The following is a 25032-nucleotide window of genomic DNA, read 5'->3' on the forward strand; positions in this document are numbered from 1 at the left end:
AAATTTCCCTTGTGTCTACGGTTGGTCTATAGCCTTGCAGCGCATGCTTGCACACCAAAACTGATTTATTCAAGTGTTTTCCCTGCTGGTGGAAATCCAGGCTGAGGCCCCATGATACCCAGCTGCAGGGTGGATGCAGGGTGCCCCGGCAGCTGGCTCCGTACTTGTGCATGGTATGTGCCAGGGAGTAGTAGCAAAGGGTGCAAATGCCACTTCAAGTGAAGACGTGGGTGTACGGCCCTGGGGCTACGAGGGCAAACTGAATCCCAGGCCTTCCCTCCAGGGTCCAAGGTGTTTGATAGAAAAGTAAATCTGTGCTTCCAAATGAATAATAAACCATGAAGAGGATATTTCTTCCTAAGTATATTCTCACAGTCCATCCTGATTCACAAGGAAGACAACGTAAAGAATGAGTGCACCATGGCAAGAGTTTTCATGTTTATGTGTAAAATAAAAGTGAACAAATAACTTAAAACACAACCTGATGAAGATATTTATAGCTGTAAACATTCTTCTGTTCATAGACAGAATAAACATACTTTATCCTAACTCCTTATTTAGGTAACATCTTCCTAAAACAGAAATAATAAAGCAATTCAACTGAGGCACGACCGAAGTAGGGGGTAAAAAGCAAAGCTGGGGACTCAGCTATCTATCTTTCTTTATTATTCTTATTATTGTTAAAGTCTGTGTGGAAACTTAAAAAGAAATCAATGAGTATAAACTTATATGCAGATTTATGCAAACTCCTTTTATATGATTTTAGATATTTATACATCTACTTGTGCTCTTACACATACTTTAAGATTTTCTTTTAAGTGATGATAAAAAAAAGCCATTAATTACTCAAAGAACCAACAACCATCATTTGGTACTTTTTTTCTTGAGAGTTATTAAAATAAAGATGGAAAATATCGCCACATTCCACATTTACTGATGGTGTGCCCAAGACTTTCTTCCTCTGTGGACGTGGGAAGAAAGAAACAGAAGAAGGGGAAAATAATATGGTAAATGCACAGACATAAAAACTATAATTGTGAAGCAGGAAATTTTATCAATTTCCCACTCATATAAAAGTATTTTCAGTTCATGTGCAATTTCAGTGAATGCATACTAGGAAGGTTATTTATTGTTAAAGCATTCTTCTCATTTAAAATGACCAAGTTATTTCACAAGGCTAGCGGAAGAGACAGAGGGAAGAATTTAGGTAAACCACTTCTGGTGTGATGATTTCTGCAAGCATTTGCACACATTTTTTGCAGTTGTAAATTCAACTTCCTTGGGAGAACTTGAAAGAAAATGTACCTATATAGCTTATAGGTTGATACAATCTCTACTTTTTCTTGTACCAAATGTTACTATTTTGTTGCTTGCAACTTCTAAAGTATAGGACAGATCACTGTACCTTGTCCGCAGTATCCGACCAACTTTCGGTATTCTGCCTGTCTTTATCACTTCTCCCCTTCCCTTTGCAGAGTTTTAATCCTTTCATTTGTATGCTTCAAGTGAGAAGCCTTATTCTTTTTTTTTGTGGGGTGTTTTTTTTTTTTTGGTAGCTTTATCAGCTCTTGCCCATTCCATTATTCTCTCTGATTTCTTCACAGAAGTTATTAAGTCTTTTTGGTCTCCTCTTTCTCCTGAATCTATGCAATTAAGTTTGAGCCGGTTAAACATCTCACATATTCTTTAAATAGATTTCCTAGCATATCTCAACAGCGAACTTACCTGAAACCATGATCCCATTTTCATAATCTGTCCAGCTTTCTTTGAGGTTCTACCCATTTCTTTTTTTCTTGAATAACCTGAATAATTTTGTATAACCTTCAAATATGGAAATTTTTCTTCTAAATTACTAGTCAGACATCACTGAGCTTACTTCTGAATCTTGTCCTTGACACCCTACTGCTAACAGCCACTTGTGAAGGACTTCATTGGAGTCTCTTTCAAGGTGAAAATGGATTATGCCGTCAAGTTTCTCTTCATCCACCACTTCAATCTATTAAAGGTCTTTAAACACGAAATGAGAGAATGTTTAGTTTTGTTTTTCTCCAGACACTACTGATAGTGTTCCGTAGTTTAATGTTTATCTTTTTCGTAATTTCACTCTCCATTAGCAGTTCAACTATTTGACTGGTGCTTAATTAAGATTCACTAACCTGTTCCCAGAAAAAAAGTACAAGGTCCATATATAAAATTTTATGAAAGAAATCTTTTTTGACATAGAAAGAAAAGACCTACATACATATAAAATAGGAAAAAGAATATACTGCGTTATGGTTAGTAAGCTCAGGAATATGTTTATTTTGTGAGCTCATGCTTTGTCGAGTGAAATTGAAAGAATGGCAATAAATAAGTTGTTTCAGTCAGGGCACTAAGCTAGGCATAAGTACATATGCAGTAACATAAGGATATAAAGCAAAAGAGTGACACCTGAAAATAATATTGCCTCAGCAATCAGAGCTAGGCAGCTACTGTCCTAGGCATGTTTTAAGGAAAGTCTATGCAGCCTTCCCCTCATTGTTTTCCTCCTAATTTAAAATTTTTTTTTCTATACAATGATTTTTAATTGTTAGTACTGAATGTTAAAACAGTTTTGTGTTATTCAGAAGTGATATATAGTGCTGTTGCTTAGCACTGTGTTTTAAAGAGCAATACTAATAGTCTGCTAAGATTCACTGGAGCTCTAATGTTAGCTTTACATAGTTAGAAAGAAGTGTATATTTTTACATGAATTTTGAAGCTTTTGCCAAAAACCCGCCGTTCTGCATCCAATGATGAATCCAATGTTCTCATTCCCAGAGAGACTATTTTCTCTCTAGATGTCTGGGGCTGGTTCTGGTCCAGCTTACATAGATAAAATGAGTATGTCATCATAAATTAAGTTAATGAATCTGGTGTAACTTCCACTGTTACCTTTGACAAGCAAATGGACACTATTAACAGCAAAATCATAGGTGAAAGGGAAAATATCTTAAAGTTCTCTAAGAAGGTAATTCACATTTACATTATTATGACTTTTATAGATGTCTGCAAAACTGACACTTCAGTCCTACTGAAAGAAAAAGAACCATTCACTTCCTCATGCCTGCAACTAGGCCACAGTTTTAGATTTTCAAACCCAAACTTTGCCTTTCTGTCTATATGCATATACCTATATATAGATGTATGTACACATGTGGGTTATGTGGTCTTTGTAATACGCTCCAGGGAGTGACCCTTCCCTTAACTAAATGAGTCCTGAATGATTCAAGCCCATCCTGCTCCTTCTAAATTAGTCTGGATGCATCTTCAGGCTATATATAATTTGGATGTAACAGGTATTTCACAAGCCTTTTCCACATACTCAGCACACCACACATAGCATTTCTCTCGCCTTATGACATCAGCTTTCATCAAGGGCTTAACAGAGGTCACTTTAATTTTAGGGTATGAAACATTGTAGCAGTGTTTTTACAAGTCTTTAAAAAATAATATTTCTATACGAAACGGACAAGCTAAATGGCTTCCTTGGTGCCTGTCGCGTTTTTGACTCGATGACGGGAAGCTGAAAGCATGTGCTGTGTGCCGAAAGGCATGGCAACCTTCCTGCCTGTTGGAGCAATCCCTGGACCAGCCTGCAGAGTCCCTCCTGACTCTTATCTGCAGACAGACACAGTTGGTCCCCTCCAAAAGGGATTCCAGGAGTGATTCTGCATGCATGAAGTGTGAACAATCAGGAAGGACAGGTTTCTGGACTGAAAAATTGAATGATTCAAGCTGACAGTGTAGGTGCAGCCCTGGTGAGAGCAGCATAAATCCATAGCACTGGCATAACAGACTCCTCTCATCACACGCCACTCCTGTCCGAGCTTGAAGGAAGGCTGTAACGCTTCACTCCAATCCGAATTAAAGTGGTGTAAAGTTCTCCTCAAGACTTCATTAGAATATTCATTATAAATATATATTTAGCTATCATTGTCTTGCTGTTTGCAACAATTAGAAGATCTTCTCCTATGGAATCTATAGTGATAAGACACAATATCTGAAAATTAGCTAGCCCTTTTTTAAAAATATGGTGTTATAAATATAGTTACAGCAATATTTGACATTTAGCCATCTTACAAATGAGGGTTAATGTTTAATTTCTAACAAAGTTTTATTCTTTCAGTTACAGCTATTCAAGGTACATCTATGTCCACAGCAGACAGCATTTTATACCTTTCTAAATGCTTCCCTCTCAGAAGCAGGATAATGACGAACTGGAACTGTGGAGTAACCGTGAAAAGGAAAGAGGAATTCAGGCATCTGCTGTAGAAATACACACCAACCCCTCTGAGCAGATGAGCAGTGCATATTAAGTAAAAGACAGGCAACTAAAGTAAAATATTTTCAACATTTTTGAAATGTTGAAGCATTTTCACTGCCTGTGTGTAAACTATTGATACTGCATAGCGAAATGTGTCTAAGAAACAAAACGTAAGCTTAATTAAATTGTCCTGACAGCTTCTTTAGCTTAGAAGCAGATACAGATTAGAAAGAGATATTTACATCTCCCATTCTCTCTCAGTCTCCAACAGTTTTATAAACATCTTGGAGCATGCACAAATTTTTGCACATCAAAGTAAAGGCAGCATTTAAAAATCACCAGGAAAAAAAAAGTTTATTCAGGCAAAGAACTGCAAATGTGTTCTTCTAAAATTATTGACTCAAAAAAATCAATGCAATTAACCACACTTAAGTGAATATAAAAGTATCAAAAGCAATCATAAGAAAATAGAGCACACAAAAATATCCTGGAAGTCACTGAAACATACAAAGATTATCAATGTATGGGAAAGTTAAACGCTCTAAAATCTGAAAAGTAGGGTTATCATGAAACTCGGGGACTACAAGAACATAGTTACTTAACAAAAACTCTGAAAACCAAGAAAGAAATATTGTATTGCTTTGATCCAACTGAGACATAGCTTGCTTTGTTTCTATACTCATTTCATGGACCAGAAATGACAGACTCCTGAAGACTTAAGAAGAAATGCTAAATGAACAAAGAGAAATGAAATCCTGCCAAAGGAGGCGGCCTGAAATACTTATTTTCCGTTCAGTTAAAACCTGAAGAATATCCTTTCTAAAACCACATCTCTGGAATGAAATAACAAAAGTATCGTTCAGAACAATTTAAAAAAGATTTAAAAGAATTTTAAAATGTCTTCCTGTGATTAAAGTTTAAATTAACTTTCCTCCCAGTTGGCAATAGAAACTCTGGGCCCTTTTCATGTTAATTTGGCAAATATAAATCATCTAAGTAGTAAATGTCACTATTTTGTACAGCAGCTGGATCTCTAATGTTGTTCCAATGTGGAGAAGTTGGAATGGTTCCTTTTTGTTTCAAAAGAGCACAAACATGGATCCTTACCCAAGGATCCTGAATACCATCTAAACCTTTATGTTAGTATCTTTAGTGGCTCTACAGATTTTACTTTAGGGGATACTATAATATATATGCAATAATAAATTACAACAACAGCAACAACAACTTGGATGCGTGGGTGGGGTTACAGAAAAGCTAATGGATTCTGGAAGATGCTTAACTTAATTTGGGGGAATCAAGAAGAATATGTGTCTGGTGGGGTCAGGAAATTGGAATCAGATCATTTGTCCTGCTCTATGCAGCAGAATTGGGCTGCTAAGTACAGATACGGAAGGCAATGCTGTCATATTGACAGAGCACCTGGATGGCCTGGGAGCACTGACATCTTCACATAGGTACCGTATCTTGAAGAGTTTATCTATCTTCTGTATCTTTACTGTTCCTTACCTGGCTGAAAGAAAGTCTGTGTAATAGGGAGTGTTCTCCCCCAGGCAGTACCACTAGATAGCTCTTGCACCTGCCATCAAAGCATGGATTATAGAGCCTGTTTGAGTAGGTACAATACATTCATAATTGCCTCCCTCAGAAGTTAAGCAAGCAGTAGGAGGTAAACTCTATTGTAATGCCCTCTGTGTGTGTATGTGTAGGAAACACATTATTTTTGAGTTAAAGACCAGATTCTGCAAAACTAAATGTCTGTAGTGATTTCAGCCTCAGAGAATGCAACAGAGCCAAGAAATATTGCTTCTACCAGAATGTGTTGCCCAGTCTGTGTAATGGAAACCATTTTCTACTTCTCTTTGAATATTAGCTGTGATCTCACTTGCACATGTTCATGAGTCATATTGCTTTAACCAGCTCCAAAGTTCACAGTAAATATAAGGACACAAGAGCTATTTTGTAAATGTAATGTCTCTCAGTGGACGTGAAGAAAACATGGATGAGTAGTATTCAGGAAGCCCTGTAGGTTCCATCACATAAGAGCTCACTCCTGTTCAAGCAAGGGTACAAAGCCACCTAGAAATCCTATGGTAATATCTGTTTTTTATTTTGCGATCAGCCTGGAAACCCAGTGATTCATCTTTCATGGTCCTCAGGTTCTCTGAAACAAAGACTGAGTTGCTTTCATTCCTAAGGTATGCCAAAACCAGGATGTAGAGGAAGTCTGGATGGTTACAGGCAAAGGTCACTGATTGGCGCTAGACGGTCACACCAATGGTGGTCATGTCAATAAATCTGTTTCTCTTTCTGGCTTCGTCCCTGTTCTGACTTCAGAGCACCCAAGGTACTTCCAAAGCATATCTTCAAAGCAAAGGCAGATATTGAAAATGAGTCTGCCATTGCCCCTTCCTTTTTTTTCTTTTTCCAGCAGATTTCCCATATCTGCTTCTACTGCATGTCTTCACGACAGTCTGAGATCCCAGTTCCTGGCATGTCAGAGCTTCTTGGCTCCTAAACATAATCACTTTAAGCTGAGCATGGTCTTACCTGAGCTATAGCAGTTTGTGAATGTCATAGATATGAAAAATTCAGAGTGGTAAAAAAGTGGTATTATTTTTAGAAATATGTTCCAGTTGGTTTCCTGACATAGAGTCACTGAAAAATGTAATTTGAGAATCGATCGTCAACTTTTTGTTCCAAACTTGTAACACAGCAAAACAGCTAGTTGTGCCTGTCTCTCCCTTATATTTTACATGTACACATACGACCCTGTAGTTATAGTAAGTTAAATAGTTAGCATGACTATTTCAAGAGAGAAATACTATATTGCATTGATTTGTCTGACACATGGCACATTTAGTTTTCAGACTTACTCCATTTTCATTTTGATACATGATATTAAAATAATGTAGGGCTGATACAAGAATCTGAAATTCTCTCTCCCTGTACCTAATGGGGATCAGGAAAAATCGTGGTGTCTCCCTGAATCTGCTTCAGCAGCTGTCTACTCAGCAGGAGGAACAAGCTTCCACATTCCAGTAACTGCTAATTACCACTGATGCACAGCCCTTCCCTATTGCACTGCCACCTCACTTCACCGAAATGCAGGAATGGCTGTGGACAGTACCCACATGGGTGTTATCTCTGCCTTTGGGTGAGCGTTGCGTGTCCACTGAGTCCCAGCTCTCAGTGGGGACATATCTTTTGCTGAAATTCATGAGCTGTACCTAGTATGGATAACAAGGTTTACTTGGTATTTTATGAATGTATCATCCGATCCCCTCATGGCTTTATAGTTCTTTTTAACATAATTGTATTTTTTCGCTCGTCTAAACCCTATATCAGAGTTTCATGTTTAATACTTTACATTTAATATATTTACTAGCAGCCACATTCTTTGGCAGAAAGCCTTCTTTTGCAATCTGGAGTGACACACCATCAGTATGTAGAAGTTCATCCTGCACCCTCTTTCTTTTCTAACAGATCCAACGTGAAGCAGTCAAAAGTTATTTAGCGATTGACATTGACGTAACTTTGCCACAAGCAACCGAAGCAATTACAAGACCTGGGTTGGGTGCAGCTGAAACACCTTGATAAGAAGGCAATGAAAAATGACACATCACACAAACAGAATGGTTTCATCAGCGCAACACTAAATCAACATGTATGTTTCTGGCACTCCCCATTCTTTCGATAATAGAATAATCAAACAGAGAGGAGGACTGATATCCCCAATTTTTCCTGACAGACTGGAAATGAACTAAAATAAAGCACGCCTGTGCACTGTCATTTGGTTGTATTTTAACCAAGACAGTTTCAATTTAGTGCTCCATAAACCACTTCATATTTTAGTCTGGCTTGCCTGTGGTTGGTATAAGAAGTTAATCTGTTTGTTGGATTTCTCCTTCATTCTCTAAAAAAATCAGTATTTACTATGACTGTTGAAATCAGGCAGGATATCGTAACAACAACAAAAGAACAAATAAAATTTGGAAAATAGGTTACCTGATGTTCTGTGCCTTGTGCAGGCAGTATGTCTGAACAGTGGTAAGAGTTAATGAGAGGAACACAATACTCTGGCCACTTAGGCAGAAAAGGCATCTTTATGCCACAGAATTAGCTGTTTCCCCCTTCCTATTAAAAGAACGAGATCTATCCACAAGAAAGTATTTATTTCTGGGACATTTCAATTTACAGAATAATTTGGTATTTGTTAATTTATTTGTCTTTCCAAGGTTAACCACAAGTATCATTAGATGAGTAAGCTGATTTTATATTTCTCAGAAGAAATTTAGCATTTCTAATATTTCACTGTAATTTTCCCTTCCTTTTCACTTACAATATCAGCAAAGTCCCTTGGATAACATATCCAGACGAAATGTCTTTTTACCCCTCAAATGCTACCACATATGACAATTACAGGAGTTTTGTGAAGCAGTAAGGTATTTTAATCTAATACAAAAGGCAAGCCTTACTTCTTTCTATATTTCCACCTCTTGCCAGGCAAAAAGATCTTCCTATTTATGCATTTCTATTACTATATCATTATGCAGTGATATATCAGCTGCAATAAATAATGAAAACCCTATATTAGAGAAAGAGGTTTCCAAAGCTGTGAGTGGTAGAAGCAATGCAGCATGGCACTTGCAAAGTCATCCTTTCAAGCTGCAAGGATAGAGCCTGATAAATGGAGGAAAATCTAAATAAGTCTATAGAATCTATATACTGAAGATAAGCATTTAAAGAGAGAGTGCAAGAGAGGGGCAAAGTATAGTAAGTGGGTTTAGTAAGAAAAGTGAAAATTTTCCATGTGATTCAATGTCTTAATGATGCTACTACACAAATCTTCATGAAAGAATCCATAAAATACAGCAAAATATTCTGACACTTCACATTTCTTTATAACAATATTTTTACTTTTTTTTTTTCTTTTGAAATCAAGTGTGCAAGTCTTCTAGGTATTGCAGTAGGAAAGCGCATAGTAAACACTGCACATATTTTGATAGCTATCTCTAACAAGGTATTTTCCTGCTTATTGAATTATGCTGCTATATAAAATGAGAAAACCTCCAACCTTCTTATAAGGACAGTAATACTTCAAATTCAAGAATATAAGGCTTAGAAAGTGCCATAAATAAAGCTGAATAAAACTTTTAAAAGACTAATATCTGCCTTTAGCAGAAAGCAAATGTTGGTTGATGTCTCACAGCTATCAACCTACTGAAAACACTGATTGTAATAGGAAGCTTTAGCATCTGTGTCAGCTCTGTCTACAATAAAAGCAGCCAGCAACCATATAATTCCTAGTACTCAGTTTATTTATATGTAACCTCTTTATATTTACCTCTGTATACATAAGCAGCTATTGATTTTTGCTGAAGATTCACTGAACTGACATGCCCATTGCTTGGACACTAAGCAATATAAATATTATATCTTGAGATTGGACAAGAGTAAGAGACAATCTCTGTCACTGTTTATTACATTATCAGTTACAACAGAAGGGTTTTTTTCTTTTTAAAAATGCTCTTGCCTCACTGCACCAATCTGGTGTATAGGATTTATGAAAAAGGGTGTTAAAAAGGGGGTTTGAGAGAATACTTAACATCCGAGGCTTCTTTTATCATCATTATCATCATCTTTCCCTTTTATGCAATGATTATGATAGCATGTCATAGTTTTAGTTCAACCCCCTGAGATTTACATTCACCAGAAAGACAGCTTGTTCATATTTTCAGTGTTAACGATTTCACCAGTATGTTGAGCAATGTTTAAAACTCTCATTTATGCTTTATCTACCAGAAAATTATCATAACAGACAGTGATGTAAGATACCGAGATATTTAAATTCAAGAGTACAAAATCACTACTGGATTGTATATTGAATAGCAATGTAGTTTTCCTTCACAGAAAAGGATCCCAGGAAATGATGATAACTACTCAGCACAACAAAAGAAAAGCAGCTCACAGCAAAATGTAGGTAGATAATTCTAAGCTTGAAAAGGGCACAGAACAGGAGAAAGAAAGAATAAGGCCTCCATCCTATGATGGAAGAGCAGAAGAAACTCTCTAATATCAACAATAGCTTCAAGGAGTAGCCCATGCCCTATGCTGGCTAATTTATAACCCTGACTGCTATGGGTCTGACCACTTTGTTCTTGGCATAATTTTTGCAGCAGCCCAACTCAGTTTTGGAGAGGAAAGTGATAACACATCTGAAAATTAGTCTGGACCTGACTCCTACTGATTTCAGTGCCCTTTAGGCACCTGAATTCCGCTTTGGGCATGCTGTTTCCAACATATGGGGACATGTAAGCTAACCACTTAAAACTGAACTAGTAACCTAAACTCTCCTCATAGTCTCTGAAGACAGATTGATCTAAAAGGCAATTAATTTATCATAAAATAAAGGTCCAAAAGGTGGAAGGCTTTTAGAGATGCCTACCTTCAACCTTACGGTCATTAGCTGAAGTTCAGACTTCAAACTTCCAGGCATCTGTTAGGGTTGGGGACTGCTGTCATTAGGTCTAAGCAATACCCTGAAATGCTCCCCATACAGTGGCTGCCTAGCCCTCTACCACCCTTACGCAGCACTTTTTTTACGGGACAGTTTATATTTATGTATACTTATATATAAGTATATATACTGTCCCACAATATTTAGGACCAGAAACAGGTGTTTGGCATCGAGACTGTAGATCTCGGGTTTTCTTCCAAAACCTCATTCTCCCATGAATTTGGAACAATATCTTCAAGACAGATAATTCTGCATACTGGACAAATGATCAGTACATTCTTAAACACTATTAGGTAATTTGGGAATAGTCTTCCTTGGTTTCTTCTGATAAAGATGTGCTGTTATTCATACAGATGATCCCCTGAATCAATCAATCTTCAACACTAGAAAGGTATGTGAGAGACAAGCAATGGAAAAAATAATAGGAAATGGCCTAGGGCTAGGTTGCTTTACTATAGCCAGAAATGTCTCTTTGCTAACAGAGGAGCCGTCCTTTGGTCCAGAGATTTAGTAGATAAATAGAAAAATTGCACAGTCCATTATCACACATTTGTATAACAATTCCTCTGATTTTCTTATCTATTATTACTTTTTTATATTATTATTAATATTATCATTGTAGGCACTCAGATTCACCCAAGCTGACCCACTGGAATTGTTTTAAAGCAATACCACATTGACACAATGTGGTACAGCCATTTTGCTTTGAAACTTCTTAATACAATTTGAAGAAAACCTACCATATATTTTAAGAAAATGTTAAAAGTATTTATCATTTTCATAAGCACTTTGACAAACATACAGTAGGGATGTTATCGTTAGAGTTAATTAGGTATTTTAATGCCTACACTGATTATTCATTATCATGGTATTTCCAGGGAAACTCAGCTCCTTATAATATGTGCTAAGAGAGAATTTATTTTGGTCATTTAGCATGGGATTTCTGACTTAAGATACCTGCAATGTAGTTTATATCTGTGCTAGTCACTGTAGGATCCTTGTATACTCCATGGGGAGAAACAGGCACTGTAATCCTATAGTCAGATTTAGAAGTCTATTTTAGGATGCAGTGAATCACACGCTAGAAGTTCTGTTGTTCTCCACTGATTATAAGTGGAAGTAAGTATGATTAACTCAGATGAAGACATCTATATTGTAGATATCTGAGTTCAGTTACATGAATTCACCCACAAATTGTGCGCATACACATTTACACATCTGGATATTATTCTAGAGAATTGCATAAATCAGCTAAAAACATTTCATGTCTTATTTAATGAACAGAGGGAGCCCTTGTTACTTTTCTTAAAGCAATATTTCATCAGGTATTGATATTCTAATCTATGACAAACATATTTGTGAGCACCCAATTCATACAGTTTTCTTTAGCATATCTGTATTTTTCAATGGAGCATGGCATAGAAGCATGCAAAACATCCCTAAAGGAGACAGATTATATAAAGTTGGTGCAGCACCAGGTCAAAAAAACACTTGAGGTCCCAAAAGCAGTCTAAATTCATTAGCGTGGTCCTAATTAACTTTGCTGCCTAGAAGGAGTTTTGATGAGTTCGGATTCAGTTCTATACCAGCACGACTATATTGCTTCCAGTTGCGGAACGAGTTAAGTCAATGCTACTTTGCAGTTCCCTGTTCTATACTTAATTGTATGGCAGAAGAAGCTTAGCGACAAGCATAGCAAAACAGCCCACTGCACCGAAACCTAGCAACAGACGAATATTTCAGATGATACAGTCCATGTTCATCAGACCTTTCTATGGTCTTAAACTAAAAACTTGCACATTGTAGCCCTATACTTTTATTTCTCCCATATTTATTTCATCTTGGAAATGATTGAGAGAACACGTTTTCAACTGGAAGTTCTTCAGCTAGAAAATTCATATTGCTGTGAGTCAAGATCTGTCTGAAGAAAGTTAAGCAAAAGGGAGAAAAAATGATTCCTCTGTTATTATGAAGCCATCAATTGGTATAATTCTAGTATAGCTCTAGAAAGCTTTGCTCTGGATAGATGGAGGATAGAGGGTCAGATAGGATGGTGCCACAGAGGGGGGAAAGGGCATGGTTTGAGTAAGGGTAAAGGGAGTAGCTACTCTGCTTTGCTCTTCACTTCATTATTATAAAGGTATGCATGCACTCTGCACCTATACGGATACAACATACACAAGCCAGCCATTACTATGCTAAGCCTGACCTACCTCTTATTCTTGTAGAGAAACACTTTTTCTCACTAGGACACATACTCATGCTCCTGTCTATCACAGCTCAAAAGCATGGGAGGAAAGAAAGGATGAGATTCCCCTCAGTAGATGAAAAGATAAACCTAGGATGGGGGGCACCTCCAGTGTTTTGGAACTTCACCCCTGAACAAATGCAGAATCCTGAAAAACTAGTAAAGTATTTGGAAAAAGTATGCTGTCACGCTGGCAACTCCAGAGGGACACAGATCACTGCAATGTGCTGGGGCCTGGCCCATGCCTACCGAGCCCTGTTCAACACTATTCAGTACCCTCAAAGGGAAGAGAAGGTCTCTGGATCTGACGACACAACGACAGGCACTGCGGCTACTCCAACCCCTGTGACAGGCACTGTGGCTACTGCAACCCTGGCAACAGGCACTGCAGCTGAACCAGAGAACCAACCCGTGCCGGTATCAGTCGCCCCTATACACAAGAAGAAATCTTGGAAGTGAAAGTCAGCTCATTTAGTAACGGATGATGAAAAAGCAGGGTCATCACGAGAAAAGGAAGAGGCAGAACTCATAAATGAGACAGTAACCACTCGATCTCTATCCCTAAGCGAGCTGCGAGACATGCAAAAATATTTCAGCCATCGTCCAGGCGAGCACATTGTCACCTGGCTGCTCCAATGCTCGGATTCCAGGCCAGTAGCCTGGAATTAGAGGGTAGGGAAGTCATGGAGATGGGATCCCTTTCCAGGGAAGGGGGCATTGACAAAGCGATTGGAAAAGGGGCACAGGTCCTCAGCCTGTGGAGGCGACTCCTGTCAGGCATGAAGGAAAGGTATCCCTTCAAGGAAGATGTTATATGTCACCCAGGCAAGTGGACCACCATGGAGAGGGGTATTCAGTACCTGAGGGAATTAGCTGTGCTGGAGGTGATTTATGGTGACCTGAGCAATGAACAGCTATTCAAAGATCCAGATGAAGTCAAGCGCACACGACCCATGTGGCGGAAGTTTGTACAGAGTGTATCATTGTTATACGCCAACTCAGTGGCAATACTGACCTGGAAAGATGGAGAGGAACAAACAGTGGGTGAATTGGCTGGCCAACTCCGGGAATACGAAGAAAATCTCTCTTCATCCCTCATCTTGGCTGTGGAGAAACTGTCCCGGAAGGTCCAGCAACTTGAAGAGGATATGTCCTACTCCCCACCCATACGGACCAGTATCTCAGCTATTAGGAGTAAGCGTTCCTCTACTCAAGAGAGAGGATATAGAGGGTACACACCATGGGCCACCATGTGGTTTTACCTGCGTGACCATGGAGAGGACATGGGGAATTGGGATGGAAAATCTATCTCAACCCTAGAGGCATGGGTATGTGAGTTGCAAGGAAAAACAATCACAAAAGGGGGTTCTTCCAGGAAAATTGCTGCTCCAGTCTCCAGTGGGCAGTTCCCCAAACAGAGTAGAAGGGCTGATCTTACTTCTGATCTTAATGAAGAGAATTCTGACTCATATTTACAAGAAGTGAGTAACGAATACTACGACCAGGACTAGAGGGGCCCTGCCTCCAGCCAGGGGGAGGAAAGGGACAACCGGGTTTATTAGACTGTATGGATTCGATGGCCTGGCACATCAGACCCACAGAAATATAAGGCTCTAGTGGACACCAGTGCACAGTGTACCCTAATGCCATCAACGTATAAAGGGGCAGAACCCATCTGTATTTCTGGGGTGACAGGGGGATCCCAAGAGCTAACTGTATTGGAGGCTGAAGTGAGCCTAAATGGGAATGAGTGGCAGAAGCAGCCCATTGTGACTGGCCCAGAGGCTCCGTGCATCCTTGGCATAGACTACCTCAGGAGAGGGTATTTCAAGGACCCAAAGGTGGGCTTTTGGTATAGCTGCCTTGGAAATGGAGGAAATTAAACAGCTGTCTACCTTGCCTGGTCTCTCGGAGGACCCTTCTGTTGTGGGGTTGCTGAAGGTCGAAGACCAACAGATGCCGATCACCACCACAACAGTGCACCAGCAGCAATATCGTACCAACTGAGACTCCCTGATTCCCATTCATGAGCTGATTCATTGACTGGAGAGCCAAGGAGTGATCAGCAAGACTCGCTCACCCTTTAACAGTCCCATATGGCCAGTGCGGAAGTCTAATGGAGAGTGGAGACTGACAGTAGACTATCGTGGCCTGAACGAAGTCACGCCACCGCTGAGTGCTGCTGTGCCAGACATGCTAGAACTTCAATACGAACTGGAGTCAAAGGCAGCCAAGTGGTATGCCACAATTGATATTGCTAATGCATTTTTCTCAATCCCTTTGGCAGCGGAGTGCAGGCCACAGTTTGCTTTCGCTTGGAGGGGTGTCCAGTACACCTGGAACCAACTGCCCCAGTGGTGGAAACACAGCCCCACCATTTGCCATGGACTGATCCAGACTGCACTGGAACAGCGTGGAGCTCCAGAACACCTGCAAGACATTGATGACATCATTGTGTGGGGCAACACAGCAGGAGAAGTTTTTGAGAAAGGGAAGAAAATAGTCCAAATCCTGCTGAAGGCCGGTTTTGCCATAAAACAAAGTAAGGTCAAGGGACCTGCACAGGAGATCCAGTTTTTAGGAATAAAATGGCAAGATGTACATCATCAGATCCCAATGGATGTGATCAACAAAATAACAGCCATGTCTCCACCAACTAGCAAAAAGGAAACACAAGCTTTCTTAGGCGTCGTGGGCTTTTGGAGAATGCATATTCCAAATTACAGTCTGATTGTAAACCCTCTCTATCAAGTGACCCGAAAGAAGAACGATTTCAAATGGGGCCCTGAGCAATGACAAGCCTTTGAACAAATTGAACAGGAGATAGTTCATGCAGTAGCCCTGGGGCCAGTCCGGGCAGGGCAAGAGGTAAAAAATGTGTTCTACACCGCAGCTGGGGAGAATGGCCCTACCTGGAGCCTCTGGCAGAAAGCACCAGGGGAGACTTGAGGTCGACCCCTAGGGTTTTGGAGTCGGGGATACAGAGGAACCGAGGCCCGCTATACTCCAACTGAAAAAGAGATATTGACAGCATATTGAAGGGGTTTGAGCTGCTTTGGAAGTGATCGGCACTGAAGCACAGCTCCTCCTGGCACCCCGACTGCCGGTGCTGGGCTGGATGTTCAAGGGGAGGATACCCTGTACACATCATGCAACTGGTGCTACATGGAGTAAGTGGGTCGCACTGATCACACAACGGGCTCGAATAGGAAACCCCAGTCGCCCAGGAATCCTGGAAGTGATCATGGACTGGCCGGAAGGCAAAGATTTGGGGATATCGCCAGAAGAGGAGGTGACGCGTGCTGAGGAGGCCCCAATGTATAATGAACTACCAGAAAATGAGAAGCAATATGCCCTGTTCACTGATGGGTCCTGTCGTCTTGTGGGAAAGCATCGGAGGTGGAAAGCTGCTGTATGGAGTCCTATGCGACAAGTTGTAGAAACTGCTGAAGGAGAAGGTGAATCGAGCCAATTTGCAGAAGTCAAGGCCATCCAGCTGGCTTTAGACATTGCTGACCGAGAAAAGTGGCCAGTGCTCTATCTCTATACTGACTCATGGATGGTGGCAAATGCCCTGTGGGGGTGGTTGCAGCAATGGAAGCAGAGCAACTGGCAGCACAGAGGCAAACCCATCTGGGCTGCCGCATTGTGGCAAGATATTGCTGCCGGGGTGGAGAACCTGGTTGTAAAAGTCCGTCACATAGATGCTCACATACCCAAGAGTCGGGCCACTGAAGAACATCAAAACAACCAGCAGGTGGATCAGGCTGCTAAGATTGAAATGGCTCAGGTGGATCTGGACTGGCAACATAAGGGTGAACTATTTATAGCTTGGTGGGCCCATGACACCTCAGGCCATCACGGAAGAGATGCAACATATAGATGGGCTCGTGATCGAGGGGTGGACTTGACCATGGACACTATTGCGCAGGTTATCCATGAATGCGAAACATGCGCTGCAATCAAGCAAGCCAAGCGGTTAAAGCCTCTTTGGTGTGGAGGACGATGGTTGAAATATAAATATGGGGAGGCCTGGCAGATCGATTATATCACACTCCCACAAACCCGCCAAGGCAAGCGCCACGTGCTGACAATGGTGGAGGCAACCACCGGATGGCTGGAAACATATCCCGTGCCCCATGCCACTGCCCGGAACACTATCCTGGGCCTTGAAAAGCAAGTCCTATGGCGACATGGCACCCCAGAAAGAATGGAGTCAGACAACGGGACTCATTTCCGAAACAACCTCATAGACACCTGGGCCAAAGAGCACGGCATTGAGTGGGTGTATCACATCCCCTATCATGCACCAGCCTCTGGGAAAATTGAATGATACAATGGACTGTTAAAGACTACACTGAGAGCAATGGGTGGTGGGACGTTCAAACATTGGGACACACATTTAGCAAAAGCCACCTGGTTAGTCAACACGAGGGGATCTGCCAATCGAGCTGGCCCTGCCCAGTCAGAACTTTTACGTACTGTAGAAGGGGATAACGTCCCTGTAGTGCACGTAAAAAATATGCCGGGGAAGACAGTCTGGGTTATTCCTGCCTTGGGCAAAGGCAAACCCATTTGTGGGATTGCTTTTGCTCAAGGACCTGGCTGCACTTGGTGGGTAATGTGGGACGATGGGGAAGTCTGATGTGTACCTCAAGGGGATTTGATTTTGGGTGAGAATAGCCAATAAATTAAATTGTATGATGTTAATTGCTATATAACATTGTATATCATCACTTTTATAGTGGCTATATACCATATCAATGGTATTACAGTAAGAATCACCCAGATTAATGAAGAATGAACTTTGATGAAAACTGAGCAAAGTGTAGCAGTGATGGGATCAGAACTGGCTTCAGCATGCAGCAATGCAACATCACACACCATCTCTCCTGCCCTGAAAGACTGTTATGACAGATGGACGCCAAAGTCATGGACTAAATGAACACAACAAACATTTTACAGGGATGGCACATAAACTAAGGGAATGATATCTGTGTGTATATATCAAAAGACAGGAAAAGTGGCGGCGATTAATGAGAATGTATTGGAAGGTGTGGGCCCTGGGCACGAAGTAGATGGTATAGAATAAGGGGTGGATACTGTCCTGGTTTTGGCTGGGATAGAATTAATTTTCTTCTTAGTAGCTGGTACAGTGCTGTGTTTTGGATTTAGTATGAGAATAATGTTGGTAACACACCGATGTTTTAGCTGTTGCTAAGCAGTGCTTACACCAGTCAAGGACTTTCCAGCTTCTCATGCCCTGCCAGCGAGAAGCTGGGAGGGGGCACAGCCAGGACAGCTGACCCAAACTGGCCAAAGGGATGTTCCATACCATGTGACGTCATGCTCAGTATATAAACTGGGGGGAGTTGGCCAGGGGGGGCCGCTGCTTGGGGACTGGCTGGGCATCGGTCGGCGGGTGGTGAGCAACTGCATTGTGCATCACTTGCTTTGTATATTTCTTCTTCTTCTTCTTCTTCTTCTTACTTTTTAACTTTCTTTTATTTCAATTACTAAACTGTTCTTATCTCAACCCATAAGTTTTCTCAGTTTTACTCTTCCAATTCTCTTCCCCATCCCACTGGGGTGAGGGGAATGAGCGAGCAGCTGTGTGGTGCTCAGTCACCAGCTGGGGTTAAACCATGACAGACACATACTCATGCTCATGTCTATCACAACTCAAAAGCATGGGAGGAAAGAAACAATGAGATTCCCCTCAGTAAATGAAAAGCTTTTAAAAGGAATAGATTTGGTTCAAACTGCTGATACAGACTTATATAGTATTCTTTGTCTTTTCAGAGAATATTTTCATGATTTAGAGTAGGTCTGTATCTAACTTGCATCTGTTCTATTGTATCTTGACAAACCACTGAAGTTTTCTCTATATTACACAATTCCAAATTTAATTTGAACTGAGCAATCTGTATAAGCAGATTTACAGAGAGGTCCGTGCTCTTAAAACCTACAGTAAAGTCTATACATCAGAGCAATTAGGAAGACTATTTTCTCAGAATAAATAACATAAAATAATTTTGACAAGTAGAACTGAATTGAAATTCATAAACTCATGCTTTTATATTTTATTAGAAAGATTTTTCTTCCAAATGTCATTACATTCAAACCCTCCCCCCCATTGTAGTGGGTATTTAGCCTGGAAATACTCACAGAAGGATTGTATAATTAAGGCCTGCATGAACTTCATTATAAGACTGTTCAAAGGCTTCAATAACTTCTAGTATATTTTCTGGTCTCTTTTGAAAACTTTATTAAATTTATTCAGGTATTTCAAGAGGAAGCCTATTTTCCTGTACTTTAATTTATCGAATACACAGTCACTTGACAGTCCCTTTACCCACAGTGACTTTGTACATCATCTCAAGAGAAAAAGAAGCCCAGAGGACTTCCAGGAGACTATTTTGGAAAAAATAGATTGAGTGCTAAAATTGCATGTTATATCAAATAAAGTAATATCTTTATTTGCAGAAAGGCCACGGAAAACCTCCCCTCTGTTCTTATCTCTGAGAACTCTTAGATCACAAAAAGGGAAACTCTTAGCTCAGAAAAGTGATTTGTCCCCTTCTCTCTCTTTGTGATTATTCTGTTTGTATTCTCAGTAGCTAAATGTCTTATGATCGGTGGTCCAACTTCAAATTCCCTTTGACTTTTTTTTCTGATTGGAATTTCACAACAGTGCATCATGATTGAAATATTTATTTATCTGTATTAGGGTTACAAATGAAAGCCACACAAATGAAAGCAGGTATAAAGTGAAAGTGATTTGCAGAAGCATCTTGGTTTTTTTACCAAAGGAATTTGATAGCGATTAAAAAAAAAATCCATTGTACAAAAATTTCACTTGATGTGAACTCAATTCTTTCAAGAATCATAATGTTGCCCGTAATACAAGGTGGAAAACAAATGATTAGGTCAGTGGCATGTCATCTACTGTTATGAAAATGGCTGAGGCAGAGAAAAAAGCAAAAGGGATAGGCTACACCTCCTTGCATTTTATCTGTCCAGACTGTAGGCCCATGTGTAGGTTTATCATGTATGTTACCCATCTCTTGCCATTGATTTTAGAAGTATTTCCAGGGATCATTTCTCCCATTATCAAGTAGATGAGTCACTCTCTTGATTATAAAGGCAGCACACAGGCTTCCAATGCCATACGAGAAGCCCTGCCATACCCAGAATAGGCACATGGGACTAGCAGATACGATGCAAGATCTATGAAAACATCACGGAGAGATATCTCGTGTGAGAGTGGGTATCAGAGGACAGATCATGTGGCACTGGATCTTATAGTTAGGCAACTGAATGGATCCTAGATTTTCATTAACTATGACATAATTTAGACACTTAATTCAAATGCTTGCATTTACCTTTAGACCCCTCTATCCAGTCCAGGGTAGTGATTCATTGCAAGACTGCAGAAGCTGTTACTCAGGTTTTTAAAAGGAGGCTGCATTGTCATAGAGGTGCACGCATAGCTGCCTTCCACTAGAGCACCAGAGCTCTATTAGTATGTTTTGCCTCTAAAAAGTAGTTTTCTTGCTTGCATTATGTATCAATTTCACATGGTACAACTCACAGAACATGTAACAAGGCTGACTGGACTTTCCCTGTTTATCAAGACAGATTTTGAATGATCTGTGAATAAGAAAAAAATCCCAAAATGTAGTCGTGTACAACATGCTCTTATATGCGTTTTGAGGTAAGATGAAGTCTGATGGAAAACATATATTTTGGATTTCTTTTTATGTTGTGTTTCAATAAAACTCAAGGCTTTAATTTGCAGGCATGGAATTTAATTTCCAAAGCATGGAATTTCTGCTGGGTTTATGAACAATCGGGTATTGTGATATCAAACTTCTAATATATGGCTTCATTCAGAACTGGTATGCAGCATTTATGTCAAACAATATATTTCATGTAAGTTTAAATTTAGTCTTGTGGAAGCAGGGTGGGCTATGATTCCATGTGAACAACAAATGATAGTATTCAAGAATAACAATGAAGTGGATATTCACAAAACAGCATTTTATCTGTATTAGTAAAGCACATAATGACAACATTTACAGCTCCTATAATTTTTCAATCTACAGTGGAACTGGATATAACAGGAAAGGTCAAATATGTAGTCATTTACTGTCCTTAACAAGAATGATATAGTAGCTGTAAGGTCTCATCAACCTAAATGCCCATGACATTTCCATTTGACTCCTGGCAGTATAAAGGCAAATGCTGATTAAATTAAAAGCCTACTGTTATTTAGAGCACATACTTTTAATCTGAATAAAGAGGTCATACAGAACTGTCCCAAAACATACTTAGTGATATATTAATCCTATATACATCATCATCTCCTTATCATAGTTGACATCTGTCACTTGTATTTCCCTCTTTGTAATCTGAAAATCACCACACCTGTTTCTCCCTCCAAAAAAAGACGACACCTCCTCCCGCAAACCACCTTCACAAAGAGCTGCAGCATGGTCCTTGTGTATTACATGTACTATTTCAAATAGGTTCAGAAAGCACACAGTTCTGTAGGGATGGTTTTATGTAATCAGATTAGGGGACCTTATACCGTACCTTTTAATAAAAATGAATCCTACAGTGCCTATTTTAAATACTTATTTCCTGTTTTAGAGAACATACCATTAAGTGACAGATTATTGAAAATGTAGTATCAGAAAATAAAATCTGATTTTCACTTTTTAAAGAAATTCAAAACTCAATTTAATCCTGATTTTCATAAGGCAGCAACTTTTCCTGTAGCTGTAAAATATTTTATGTTCAAAGTTATGTCTGTAATTTAATTATAAACTCTTCTGTATAATGTTTTATGTTGATACTCTACGATGTTCATGAGTTGTAGCAGAGCCCCTATAGACCCTTATTCCTGGACCAATGGAAAAGTCTGTCATTAGAATAGATCTTGTCATTCCTTAACATTCTGTATTATTTTTCATAGTTGTGTCTGGGCTGCCGAATGACAGTGTCTCACATTTCAGCTGGCTTAATTAGCAAAAACATCCCAGAAGAATGAAATTATACCCAACAGGCAATGTCTTATTTCAGTAAAAAAATATTCAAGGGGCTGAAATATCCAAATCAGAAATATTTTTCTTAATACTATTAAAAGTTCTTTCCATTTTAGAATCGTTTCACAAATAAATCTTTAAACTTAGACTGTGTGCTCACTTCCTACATTGGCTGAAAGCAAAACAGCAATAAATATTTTAAGACTTTAATAATTTCCAGGCCCTTTAAAGTACCAATTAGCATATTAATGCAATGGTTCATTGGTCTTATCCAAGAAGTTAAACTTCTAAATGACTAAATAAAAAGCTTTTATTACATGACTATGTGAAGACTGGTATAACTTGCAAAGGAACAGGGAGAGGAGAAGAAAAAATACAAACCCCACATTTGATAAATTGTTCAGTCAAATAATTTCAAAGGTCTCTTGTCTTTCTGTAATTAGTCTAGCAATTAAAACGATCTATATACTGAAAATTATATTTGACTTCATAATTATGTTTTAATATGCTAGTATCCTATTCAGAAAGATCATGTAATTAATTTCTACATATACTTATTGTGATGTGTGCCTAAAAACATTCAGTATATTTTCACTGAGTTCTCTCAGGGAAAAAACCAAGCAAAAAACTGTATTTGTTCAGATTTGGTGGGTGAGACGTTTTGCTGGTACATGAGCTCAGTGCTGGAAAATAAAACGGGTGGGAATAAAAGAGAACTGTTGGAAGTTTCTTGATTTACTGGCCAACACAAATTGGCTACAGTACCCATAAAAGAAATATAGAGTGTTCCCTAAACCCTTAAGTTGCAGAAATCCTCATGAAACTGAAGACTCTTTAGATGAAGACTCTGAAACTTGGCTGTCTTTGGTAATACAAAGTGCTCTACATGTCAGCATTACCCCATAGGCAGGAAAAGTGCTGGCCAGCTTTCTGAGTGCACAGCTGTGATTTCCCCGAAAAGGTCTACCTTGGCCAGATTTAGTGGCTTTTGGTGTTATTCAGGGCTACAAAGTTGTGCATAAGAGAGGCTCTAAACCCTGCAGATTAATCAACTGCACCATAACTTTTGTACCCCAGGTTACAAAGGAGAGATCAGGAACAGCGATGCTACCTGCAAGAAAATTTTCTAGGGCACGTGCTGTTCCAAGCACAGTACATTCACTGCTATGATGAGTACATGTCAATGTTTAAAGCTTAAGAGTTCATATCCTGCAGCAAAGAAGAGATGTAGTAGAGGACTGAATTTTTCTTTACATGCATGTACCTAGTGCTGCTACTGCTAATATTTCCAAATCATTCAATAACAGCAGAATGGATACTGTCCGCTCTATGGATTGTTTTAATGCATACAAGCCTACTGAAAACAAACACTATCTACCAGGACCTGTAACTACAAACTTAGAGATGGGAAAGGCTTAATAGGTTACCAAATCCAGCTAGTTTTCTAATCCGATGAAGTCTTCTCTAGGTTTTATAAAAAGGTCTGTATTATTAGTCCTTAAGACATCATAGCCACAAAATGTGCACATAAGATGTAAATGCACACAAGCACATCTAAGTATAGTAAGCACACAAGGTGAAATACATATACGTACTATGGAGCCTCACAGACTGAAGTTGCAGTTGGTGTGGAATCAAGCCATTGTGGTAGGAACGACCCAACTTCATCTGTTGAAAGGTGTCGAAGTACTTGAGGTAGGGATGTGCACTGTGGAGTGATGTGACTGGCAAAGAGACTAGCTGGGAGGAAGAGGATGGTCTGGGTCGGCCTGGGAAGATGAGCCAGCTGCAGCTGCTGATATGGACATCAACATCCCTCTTAGGTTATGTGCTGGTTTTGTCTGGGATAGAGTTAATTTTCTTCATAGTAGCTAGTATGGGGCTATGTTTTGGATTTGTGCTGAAAACAGTGTTGATAACACAGAGATGTTTTCGTTATTGCTGAGCAGTGCTTGCACAGAGTCAAGGCCTTTTCTGCTTCTTCTAGCAAAGTAGGCTGGGGGTGCACAAGAAGTTGGGAGGGGACACAGCTGGGACAGCTGACCCCAACTGACCAAAGGGATAGTCCATACCATATGACATCATGCTCAGCATATAAAGCTGGGGGAAGAAGGAGGAAGGGGACGTTTGGAGTGATGGCGTTTGTCTTCCCAAGTAACCGTTATGCGTGATGGAGCCCTGCTTTCCTGGAGATGGCTGAACACCTGCCTGCCGATGGGAAGCAGTGAATGAATTCCTTGTTTTGCTTTGCTTGTGTGCGCAGCTTTTGCTTTATCTATTAAACTGTCTTTATCTCGACTCATGAGTTTTCTTACTTTTATTCTTCTGATTCTCTCCCCCATCCCACCAGGGGGGAGTGAGTGAGCAGCTGCGTGGTGCTCAGTTGCTGGCTGGGGTTAAACCACAACAGGCTAGGTTTAAGGGCATAAATAAAGGGTCAAACAAGTCATATCATTGGACACCAGATTGTCTTGTGAAAGTTTAAATATAATCTCCTCATGGAATACATTAGATTACTAAATGTTTCCTGAAACTTTTACAATGCTTGTTGAAATTATACATAAAGCAAATTGTATACTGATGGAAATAATATGACAAGAGTCGGGGGAATATTAGCATACATGAACAAATCATCTCACTAATTTGATTGAACAAGGTCTTTTAGTTCTGTGCTTTCTGTCTGACTGTACATTGCATGTATGTACATGCCTATACAGAGAGCATAAACGTGTGGGCACACTCTTAGAAGAAACAGCACATAAACTGAGAACGTAAGCATCTTTTTTTTTAATAGAGTAAAAAGGGAATCTATTTGCCATCAATATTTAGCATTACTAAATGTCCTCAGAACTGAGTAAAAAGTGAGGCGGCTGAAACCAAAGGCAAACATTTCCCCGTGACAGAATTTTGAAGAGACTGGATGATGAAG

General features: G+C 39.7%; 1 protein-coding gene across 1 annotated transcript in view; it reads right to left on the minus strand.

Moving 5' to 3' along the window:
- The window catches only part of GPC6 (glypican 6), a 796854-nt gene that overhangs the window by 448475 nt on the left and 323347 nt on the right, over positions 1 to 25032 (minus strand). The gene's annotated exons all lie outside the window — the stretch shown is intronic.

Source organism: Aptenodytes patagonicus, chromosome 1 (genome assembly GCF_965638725.1).
Source record: "Aptenodytes patagonicus chromosome 1, bAptPat1.pri.cur, whole genome shotgun sequence".
NCBI classification, from domain to species: domain Eukaryota; kingdom Metazoa; phylum Chordata; class Aves; order Sphenisciformes; family Spheniscidae; genus Aptenodytes; species Aptenodytes patagonicus.